This window comes from Mobula hypostoma, chromosome 19, assembly GCF_963921235.1.
Source record: "Mobula hypostoma chromosome 19, sMobHyp1.1, whole genome shotgun sequence".
In the NCBI taxonomy this organism is placed as follows: Eukaryota; Metazoa; Chordata; class Chondrichthyes; order Myliobatiformes; family Myliobatidae; genus Mobula; species Mobula hypostoma.
Genome location: NC_086115.1, coordinates 51000851 through 51012657, shown reverse-complemented (window position 1 = coordinate 51012657; position 11807 = coordinate 51000851). Strand labels below are relative to the sequence as shown.

General features: G+C 40.5%; 1 long non-coding RNA gene across 1 annotated transcript; it reads right to left on the bottom strand.

Moving 5' to 3' along the window:
- Positions 1 to 1250: 1250 nt before the first annotated feature.
- Positions 1251 to 10858, bottom strand: LOC134359035 (uncharacterized). Its single transcript, XR_010021004.1, has 3 exons — positions 10793 to 10858; positions 2022 to 2053; positions 1251 to 1302 (listed from the first exon to the last, which is right to left on the bottom strand). It is a non-coding gene; the product is annotated as an uncharacterized LOC134359035 (long non-coding RNA).
- Positions 10859 to 11807: the final 949 nt, after the last annotated feature.

Genomic DNA, 11807 nt, shown 5'->3' with positions numbered 1-11807 from the left:
TCTTGAACAACCTGAGAGATGAATATTAATTTTTCCAGCTGGTGGTAGTTGTCTTCCCCCCTCCTCTCCTTCACTATTCTCCACTCTTGTTTCCCCTTCACATCTTTCCTTCTTACCTGCCTATTACCTCCTTCTGGTGCTCCTCCCCTTCCCTTTCTTCCATTGTCTTCTACCCGCTCTTATTAGATTCTCCCTTCTTCAGCCTTTTATCTCTTTCACCAATCAACTTCCCAGCTCTCTACTTCAACCCTCCCCTCTCCCTGTTTCACCTATCACCTGCCACCATGTACTTCTTCCAACCCTCCCCCCACCTTCTTGCTCTGACTTCTCCCCTTCCTTTCCATTCTTGATGAAGGGTGTACGCCTGAAACATCAACTATTTGTTTTTTTCTATAGACGCTGCCTGGCTTGCTGAGTTCCTCCAGCACTTTGTATGTGTTACTGTTGGAAATCGCAGGTTTTTTTGTTATACTTTTTATAAGATTTGCTCTTTTTAACAAATTCATATATTTTTCACACACTGGCAGAAAGCGATACAGCAGCCAAACTAACGGTTTATTACCTTTCTCACTCTTCATTGGCTAAGCATTAACACATTACCCACATGATGTAAGTGTTTTAATTATGTAGCCTACTTACTAATTCATTCCTATCTAAGGTATTTTCCTTCCTTATTATAAAAGTGATAGATTTTTCAGAGGCGACATCTGGGCTTCTTTGTTTCTTTATTCCTTTGTCTTACACCCTTTAGCATCATTTCCCACTCTTTATTTAGTTTGTTTAGTGTTTGTACTCTGAAATAAAATGAAATTTTGGAATTAAGACTACTCGTCATTCCTGACTGCTGGAGGAACAATTAGGATCAGAAAATAGCGACAGATACAATGCCATCTTCGCTTTGTAATACAGGTCACTCTTGGCAATTTGATGGATATAGACTTCCCCACTGACTACATTATTTTAATCCTGTTTGCCTGCATGAATTGAGAGACATAGAAATGTTTAATGTTCAAACATTAGCACAACAAAGATGCTTTGATATGGATGTGTATCAGTATTTTCATATGTTACGATATGTATATCACTTTCCAAACCTGCTTGAGACAGCACTGACCATCCTGTCTGCATCTCCATAATGTATGTATTTCACTGTGGCACCATTCACATGCAAATTTCTGGTGACAGGCACATTGCAGAATTCAGAGAGAAGCTTGTGTTTGTATAAACAAGTTCTTCAAGATTGGCTTTCAGTTTATTGTGGTATGTCAGTTCAGCAGAGCCCTTTTGGTTCATTACAGCATGCTGTGAAAGAAATTTCAATTAGTTTCTGGTCAATCTAGCTATGCAATGGGATTAACTTTTTTTTGCAAAAGATTTTTAACTGCAGATTTTCTTTACATTGTGCACAAGGTACTGCTTTGATTGGAAACATCTATTTCCAGTCACACAGAATATTGATCTTCCCCTTTTAGGAAAAATCAGGCAGTGATAGTCCTGCTACACTGGGCTCCATATTCCCTTTAATGCAAGGAGTATTTCATTATTTAGATGCAGTTTCTCTTCCTGGAATGCTCCACACAGCAACATTCCATTTACAAGACATTCGTGGATCTGTTAATGGTTGATTATCAGGTTTGTTTGGCGCAGTAGCATAATGGTTATCACAACGCTTTACAGTACCAGCATCCCAGGTTCAATTCCCTGCTGCTGTCCGTAAGGAATCTGTACTTTCTCCCTGTGACAGTGTGGGATTCCTCCGGGTGCTCCGATTTCCTCCCGCAACCCAAGGATGTACTGGTTATTGGTCATTGTAAGTTGTCTTGTGATTAAGCTAAGGTTAAATTGAGGATTGCTAGCTGACGCGGCTCGAAGGGTCAATTCCACACTATCTCCATCAATCAATAAATAAATAGATTAATTCATTCATTCACCTACAAGTCATGGAGAAAATGATTTATATATGCAAACAAATTGCTGCATTTTTCTCTGAATACAACCCACTGGCTCTTGTAACTGCTCACCTGTAATAAAGACCCACACCAGCTGCAGACATCTGTAAATATAAAAAAAAATCTTTGTTCTTTCACTCAAGTGAATGATTAATGACATATTTTGGCAGGAATTAAAAATGCAAGATTTAATATCGTTGGCTGATTATTAATGTGTGATGTAAAAACAATGCAGAGAGGCATCAGTTGTGATGTCCATCTTTGCCAGTAACAAGCTGGTGAAACAAAAACTGTAATGATTCACTCTGTGCTGTCTTATTTGGGGAACTGTGTGCAATGAGCATCACGGCTTTCAACCTCTGACATGGATTTACTTTGTCAGAACAAAAGCAATGTGTGAACTCAAACTGTCACACCGTCCAAAATTACATCAATGACTTGCAAAAGGGCCATATCCATGGACAGTGCCAAGGCAAAACTGTACAGTTGGAAGAAAACCCAGATTAATTCCAAAATAGTCCTTAAAATGCAACATTCATTCTTTTTTGATTGTATTTGAGAAACTCAGAGGGTGAGTGGAGCTATGATAGCTCTTAACAGTGGCTTCTTCCAGCTCATCTGTGGAAGCAGCTTAATTTCTACCTTTGATGTTTCTCTTTTTCCTTTTCAGGGTAGGTGGGCTGCTGTTGAAGATCTTGACCTGGAGTTACACTCAAACTTTGGTTCTTCACGGTGGTAGGACCTGCTCCCAGGGGCTCGCGTCCGGCTGCTTTTCAAAATCTTAAGGATGCTGCCTAGAAGATGAGCACACTTTTGGGGTACCAAGCCTTTGTGGCCCTGCGAACAGGCTGATTCTATGCCAATACTGCCCACCGAAGCAACGAGGGAGAAAACAGAAGATCGGGAGCAGCCAATCAACTATCGAAGGCTCTGCACTCAGCGAACCATTCTCTCTCTCTCTCTCTCTCTCTCTCTCCTTCTCTCGTTGGTGGGAGAGAGTTTGTTGCCAATTCTCGAGTTGGAGAACTCGGGGAAAAAGGCAACACAGCAGGCTTTATCATCGCAAATCAGCAAGTTGTTTTGCTATGTCACCCCTCTCGCTGAAAGGGGGACACCTCTCTGTCCCTTTATTAGGGAGAGAGAGAGCCTGTCGTATATCGAATTGATGGGTGAACAATTAGTTTTTGTTGTACTGCAGATCATTGTCTTTCTTGGAGGCTTTCCTGTTGCTTGCTTGGCAGGTGGAGGGTGCTGATACTTTTTATGGATGTGGGTGGGGTGGGATGGGGTGGGGTAAGGTCATTGTGCAAGGGAGGACATCCATGAGAATTTTACTCTCATTCATTCATTGGGGCACTCTTCTGTTTTCAGGGGTGTCTGTAAAGAACAAGAATTTCAGGATGTATATCTCCAATATTAAATGGAACTGGTGAGATAAAAACAGAACTACTCTATCCCTTTCTCTAAATATCTAATCTATATTCTACCAAATATTGAATTTTATTGCAACAATGAACTGAGTAGAACTATCAACTACTATTGTATATGTGCACGTGAATCATGGTTTGATGAGTTATAAAATCAAAAATCTAGTCACTGCAAGGAATTTTTCCTGTGGTATAGATGGATGTTGATCTTGACACTATGCAAAAGCCCTGAGATTAAATAGTGATAAACTCACACATTTAATAGGCTTCAAATCACAATGAAGTAAAAACTGATTGCACTCCAATGTTTCTGGACAATGTCTTTGTTTGACCATGGAAAATTAAGTAGTGAAGATGTAAAGAGCTGGACGATAATGCTAATGCTGATAGTGATGATTTATTGAAAGGCTTAAGAGTGCTTCAGAAGAGTACTGTACAGAGAAAATTTGCAAGTATGTTGCCAGGACTTGAAGAACAGTTGAAAAGGTTAGGGCCTTATTCCCTGGAGTGTAGGGAAATGAAGTGATATTTGATGGAGATATACAAATTTATAAGGGACATAGATAGGGTAAATGCAAGCAGGCTATTCCACTGAGTTTGAGTGAGAATAGAACTAGATTCAAAGATTCCAAAAACTTTATTGTCATTCTAACCGTACATCAGCTCTGCAGGGCAGAATGAGACAGCGTTTCCAAGGAGCAGTGCAATCATAACATAACAAACACAACACTAAATAATAAACATAACAATACAGAGTAAAACACAACAGCCACATGTCAGTTAAAATCAAGTTATAAGTGTCCAGTGCAAGTTAAAAGTGTCCAAAGCAGAGTCAGGTAGAGCAGCTATTCAGCAGTCTGACTGCCTGTGGGAGGAAGCTGTTCAGTAGCCCTGTGGTTTTAGTTTTAATGCCTGATGGCAGAAGAACAAATGGTTCATGGAGAAGGTGTGAGGGGTCTTTAATGATGTACCGTGTCTTCTGGAGGCATTGACTCTGAAAGAGGTCTTGGACAGAAGGTAGGGAGACCCCAATAACCTTCTCTGCTCCCCTAACCACCCTCTGAAAGGCTGGTTTGTGGGGGTTTGTGGGGGCTTTGTGGAGGTTGTGGGTTAAGCATGAAAGATGAAATATTTCAGAGGAACATTTCTTCACTTAGGGAATGGTGAGAGTGCAAAACGAGCTGTTAACAGAAATGGTAGATATCAATATTTAAGAGAAATTTGGATGGGTGAATGGATGGGAGGGTATGGAGGGCTATGGTCTGAGTGCAAGTCGATGAGAGTAGGGAGTTTAAGTGGCTTGGCACGGACTAGAAGGGCCTGTTTCTGTGTGTAGTCATCGAGCTCTATGACCCTATAATATTGCTCGCAGCAGGGGACTGAATCTTTAACTGGGTGAGATGAAAATCCCTTGGAGTTTCCACTTATTATTCCTTGGTGTTCTCAGTGATGTCCCCCAGTTTGTTGGAGTAGCTTTGTTTCATTAGCAACAGCTGGCAAGAAATTCGCTCTCCATGAAAATGATGGAAACCTACACTGAGAGGAAGTCCTGAAAAAGCAACTGGATAATTGCTCACCATGAATTCGGTGTCCTTAACAACAGTTTTGTGGTGAATGGCAGCCATTAAGCTGTACTCTGCTGATATCCCTGGATGATGAGTAAGGTAGCACCTTCTTATACCCATCTTCCAGGATCTAACTCTTAACGTGAAAATATAGATTAAAAGCAAATGCAGGGGTTAAGCACAACTGAATACATCATTTCATCTGCAAGGGAAAATGCCCAGAGAGGCCTATGCATGCTTCCATGGATCCCAGAAAGTGACCGAACAGTTAGACAGTGTTGTCAACCATGACAAATAATACTGTATAGAAGCAGGGACACCATGTTCCAACTTTATAAAATAGTGGTCAGAGCTTACTTGGAGTTCTGACCACAATAGTGGTGATCACAACATAGGAAAAATGTGATTGTGATGGACAGGGTACAGAGGAAATTCAGCAGATATTGCCAGGATTGGATTCTTTCAGTTACAAGGGAGACTGGATAGAAGTGGAAGAATCTGCAGGGTGACCCAATAGTACTATGCTAAGTGTAGAGTAGAAAATAAGAACCTTTTCTCCATAAGGATGGGAGAGGAGGAGGATACTTGTGGGGGATAGGTATAAGTGAGAAGTAAAAGGATTAGATGGGATCTGAGGCAGAATTTTTCCAAACAGGTTGTACCATCTCAGGTGGTGGTGAAGTCAGATACTCTCACAACATTTAAGAAGCATCTAGCAAAGGCATGCAAGGCTGTGGAGCAAATGTGCGTATTTGGGGTGCGGGCTGGTAAGTACAATGGTTGCCATGGAGATGCTCTGTTTTAGTGCTGTGTGATTCTATATACCTACACTATGAACTCACTGGAAGATGGATGGCCCCAAATGCTTGTCTTCAAATTGAAAATCTACCTCTAGATGCCCAAATGTGTTCACAATCATCCAGAAAATGTTAATGGAACAACTTGATATGAAACTTGAGACTTTGGTGCTGTTGTGAAAATGGGACTAATTTCAGTGTCCGGAAGATCCCAAACAAATTTCTGACATCAGTCCTCCATCCACACATTTTTATTTTTTGACTAAGATAAATTGTGATGGTGATACCAAAATCACAATATTCTTGAGTTGCTTCAATCAGTTGCCATATATACCTCAGCTTCATAGAAATATATTGCTTTATTCTCTATTAAATGACTGCTTTAGAGATGGAACAGAACATGCAGAGAATCATTATAATTTAAAGACAGCATGTGGTTTCCAAGATTATTCAAATTCTTTTGTGTTCTGTTCTGGTTTCAAAGCTGAGCAAACTGATTATGATTTCCATACTTAATACTATTCACAAAAAAACTATTAATTCAGCATTACAAAGAATGGTATGCCTTTATAGTCTTTTCCATTTGCATTTCTATAAAAATAATTTGAATTTCCAGCATTATTGGTACTATTATCCCCCAATTAGCAAATTGGCCCTTTCAAAATTGTCTCTCTTGAAAAGAACTGAACCAGCGATCTCTCAAAATGGTCCTTTCTCAAGAGATTTTGGTTTTAATTCTAATTGATATTTTCTGGAAAACAGTTCCTTGTTTGCTCACCAAATACAAAAGAAGTCCAAATACAAATTTACATCTGATAATGAACCTTTATAAAGCACTTTATCTTTTCAACACAATTAAGACATGGTACGCCTGCCTCACATAAGCTGTAATTCGATTAAAATATTTGAGTAGTATCAATTGAAATATATTAAAACCTTGTGTATGAAACTCTGAAACTGGCAATATCAAGTGCATTGGATTTATTTATTGCTTCGACCAGCAATTCCCTTGAGTACTTCAGCAATATAAGTTGTTTTGGATCTTAATGTTGACAGAACTCTGAGAGCAGAAGTCTATGGGTAAGTTGACCAAAGGGGAATGTTATGAATTTTTCCTTTGGGCACAATTTAAAGAGTTGTTTAACAAGGGAATATAGCTAGCTTCAAAGGCTTTGAGGGCTTGCCATCAGCAAAGTGTTTTGCCAAGATTCTCTCATAGCAAAAAGAAATAGCTTGACTAAATTAAACGCAATTTTCAAAATCCACGTAGGTAATTCCAGAGCTTGTCCATACCAAATGACTTGTATGTCGAGCTGATTACATGTTATAATCCTAGGACAACCAAAAGGCACACCGACAATAAGAACACGTGATATTTAAGATTAGTTGGCATTTCTCTACGACATGGCATGTTGTGGTTTATAAATCAGGTGCACAAGTTTTATTTAATGCTAGCTGTCATTTCTCTGAGTTCCATCCTTGCTTCCTCAATTTCTTCCTACTAACGCTCTTTCTGGCTATTCCTGCTTTCTCTTCAGCTGCTTGCTAGTTTGTTCATTGCTTCGTTATGTGCCATGTCGTATGACATGGGCGATCATGGTCTTTCCATGACCATAATAGTTCTTGGCAAATTTTTCTACAAAAGTGGTTTGTTGTTGCCTTCCCCTGGGCAGTGTCTTTGCATGACAGGTGACCCCAGCCATTATCAATACTCTTTCAGAGATTTTCTGCCTGGCATCAGTAGTCACATAACCCGGACTCATGATATGTACCAGCTGCTCATACGACCATCCACCACCTGCTCGCACGGCTTCGCGTCACCCCGACTGGGGGAGGCTAAACAGGTGCTACATCTTGCCCAGGGAGACCTGCAGCTTAGCGAGGGAAGGAGTGCCTTACACCTCCTTTGGCAGAGACACAACTCCACCCCACCATCCAGCCTGCTGAAAAGGACTTAATAATTCTATGTATTCCCCCATCCTTTCCAGTCCTGAAGAAAGATCTCAGCCTGAAACATTGACTGTTTATTCATTTCCATAGATGCTGCTTGATCTGCTAGTTACACCAGCATTTTGGGTGTGTTGCTTAATAAGGGTTGTATCCTTATTATGCCTCCTTTTTTCTTCTTTGACAGCTCCTTGGGATTAAGTAGTACCTAAATGTTCATCCCTTCTGTGTGTTCTGAGATGACAAATGATTTCAATGTGGAAATCACAGCCTCTTCTACAGAAGGGAAAGGAAGTGTCTGGCAGGTGGGTTATTTATGAGGTGAAGAATTCACACAGGCCTCTGTGCATTCGTCACATATTGCCCCAACATTGTCAATGCTATCCTGAATTTTTCAGATTCAGATTAATTTCTTTATCACAGGTACATTGAAACATACAGTGAAATCGTAGGTTGCCACAGGCAGCTGTGGAGGCCAAGTTATTGGGTACATTTAGGACAGAGGTTGATAGATTCTTGATTTGTCAGGGCATGAAGGGAGACAGGGAGAAAGCTGGAGATTGGGGCTGAGAGGGAAAATGGATCAGCCTGACAATAACACTATCAGATTCGATGGTCTAATTCTGCTCCTATACCTTATGGTCTAATGGAAATGTGTCATTTTTCATTAACAACCAACACAACGTAACGATGTGATGGAGACAGCCCATAAGTGTCAATGCACGTTCCTGCACCAACGAAGCACGCCCACAACGCTCAGCAGAACAACACAGAACATAACAAAACAGAACACAACAAGCACCAAACAACCACAGCAAAACAAGACCCGTTCCTCCTTACAACCCAAATACATAATCCTCCAACTGCAGGGCAGGTCATCATCAGCCTCCGTTGGACTTGTGGATTTGCAGACATTAGGCTTCACCTTCCTTGGTGGACTCACAGAGGCTCTCAGACCCAGGCTTCTGCAGACTTCCAGACTTTTGATCTGCCTTTGGGCTTCAATCCTTGGTATCAAAACTCCAGGACTTACCAAAGATGATGAAGGTGGATAAGGACCTTGAAAGCTAGTCCTCACCCTCCAGACTCACTGATGAGGAGATTCTGAAGACTAGGCCTCAAAACCTGTGTACCTGGGGATCACCAGCCCTCGAGACTCCTGCCCTTGTAGAACTCTGATCCTGGAACCTGCCGATGACATACTGACTCTTTCAGAGCCGCCATCCCTCATCCTTACTAGCCTGCCAGCTTGACATCTGACCATGTACGTCCCATGTCCATATTTCTGGATTTGAATGCAGAGTGGAGGACTAGACTCTGGCCTGACCTCTACTTTATCCTCATCCCTCTCCCTAAACTCTAACCCAACCTCTAACTCCATCTTGTGTCCCCAAAACCATCCCTACAAACCTAAAAAACAATCAAATCTGAGCTATGACCACAGATATTTTTTCTAGGCTTGTAGTCATTTACTTTTGAGTGGTTAAAAGGCGGATACTCCCATTTATTTCTTTAGTACACAGTAGACAACTTCAATCCTGCTGCTCTAATTGCTACATAATGCAGGGCTTCTTCCAAATAGGATACCTAACACTGCAAATACCCTGACATTGAGCTGTAATATGGCATGGGTGTCATGGTGTCATGAAGTCATCATGGCATCACATTCTTCATATTCTGCATGCTTCCAGGAATCATTAGCTGTGCACACTAAAACCTTACATCCCAAGCTGAATGACTGCAGCATAAATGTGTTCTCAAATATTAGACCCATATTGGAATTACAGAAGTTCCAAAAATCGCACATAAAGTTATTAGTATTTTGAGCTCCAGGAAGATAACAATAGATCGCCTAATATTATCTGATAGTGCTGAATTCTGGATTTCAGCAACTTAAAAATTCAAAAACCAATTGTAACATCCTGGTAAGGATTTTATTGCTAATGTCATAGGGTATTTCATGTAATGATTTTCTCTAGAAGCAGAGGGTTCTGCTGGTAATGTTTGTGTTACTGTTAAAGATAATGAATGCTTAGGAATGTTGTGTCGTCCAATCAGGATGGTGGAACTGGGAGAAAGTTCTAGAGGGTGCAGGGGAGAGGTTTTGTGACAGACACTGAGGTGGGTTGAGGAATGGAGAGACAAGCTTGAGAGAACTGGCCATAGGATTCAATCCAGTGGAAATGCAAAATCTGATGCAGCCCAAAGGGAGAATTCTACTGGGGATTGGCATATACGAGTTGGCACCATGAGTAGATTGGACACAATGGCTTTTGGAAGATTTGAGCTCCAAACTGTGCACATTCGACTGTTTAATTATGATGGGCCCTTTTGTTTTTTTCTTTTTTTTAATAACTGTTTGGTTAAGTTAACATTCATAAATATACTTTCTTTATAATTGTATGCAGTGTATGATCTGTTATTTCTTGCTACCGGATGATTGTATGGGAACAGTAAGTTACACAGTATTCTCATAAATCGGGGTTCAGGTGGGCGAGACATCCCAACCTCACGGGTTTGGCGGGACCTAAGTCATATCTACCCTGGACATTTGGAGTCTGAAAAGGTGGCTTTCTCATCACTAATTCTGGTGGCTGTTAGTAAGGGGCTAACAAGCTACATCTCTAGAGATGCCCAGTAAAAATGGGTTTCACAATGTTTTAATAATTCTCTATGATTCAGAAATTAATTATGATTAATTTAAATATAGTTGTTAAGAACAGAAAGAATCAAAATTATGGAATAGATTAACATACAAATCAAATCCTGCCGCTGTAAGGAGTTTGTACATTCTCTCCTTAAATAAGTGGGTTTCCTCTGGGTGCTGTGGTTTCCTCCCACAATCCAAAGATGTACCATTTGGTTGGTTACTTGGTCATTGTAAATTGTCCCATGACTGGGTTAGGATTAAATAGGAGGGATAACTGGGTGGTGCAGCTCAAAGGGCCGGAAGGGCTATTTGGCACTATATCTCAATAAATAATATTTTTTTTAAATTACCAGCACAGATTCAAAATGCCACAGAACAAATAAGCCCTCTTAAAATGCTGGATGATATGTGTTCTCCTCCGATACACATCCAAATACATTTGCCTTTCATTACATACCTGCTGCTTTCATGTTGCTAGGTGAATTTGTAAAGCAAACAGCTTGTGAACTTCAGTAAGTGAAAGACCAGAAAGCCCTAAGATAATCTGAAAATACAAGGAGAAAGAGGGTTTTTTTTGAGTTAGGAATTTGTAACCGAGCATTACCAACCTCCCCACAGTCACTAGTGTTGCAGTGTTTAGTATAATCTCATACTGAGATTGTGTGGGAAGATAAAGAACAAACCTGAGAAAATTGCTGCATGCAATCAAATCAATTTTCTGGTTGCTGTTCTTTTTTGGAAAACAAGCATACCTACAAAAAAAATCATAAGTGTGCAGCGGGTCTTGTTTTTAAGCATAACATAACAAGGATGAATTTTACATGCAGTTCAATCAGTAGTCTGCACGGTTTGATACCCACCAGAAAATAGAAACAAATATTCCAAGTCATTTCCCGTGTCTAGCCTTATCTTAAATTTGTTTGGCATGCTGCCAGTTATCCAATCAGGACAGAGGGTGATAAAAGCATATATAACCACAGAAGAGGTAAAGGGGTTGGAGATAAGTAATCTTATTGTAGAGCTATGCACAAACCATTACCATCACTATCCCACGTCTTAAAAGCACCCACACTAGATCACTGCCCTTTCTCAATTTTAACCCCTCTCTAAACTTGCATGAAGATAATCAAAAACCCTACCTAGTAAGCATGTGAGCTATCTGGGAATGCACATCAAATAACCAGCTTGATATGAATCTCAGCACCAATGTCTTCTGGGCCTATCTGATAGGCAATTTACTCACTTGTACATGTAATTTACAGTACAGTGCCAAATAGCTATGGTGCCTAAGACTTCTGGACAATACTGTAGTAATTTTATACATTGCACTGTACTGCTGCTGCAAAAAAAAACAAATTTCATGACATATGTGAGTGATGATAAATCTGATTCTGATATGGATCATTATTGTGGGCTGAGAGTGGGAAGGGGGCAGGGAGAGGGTAATCATGGTTGGGAAAAGGGAAAGGGAG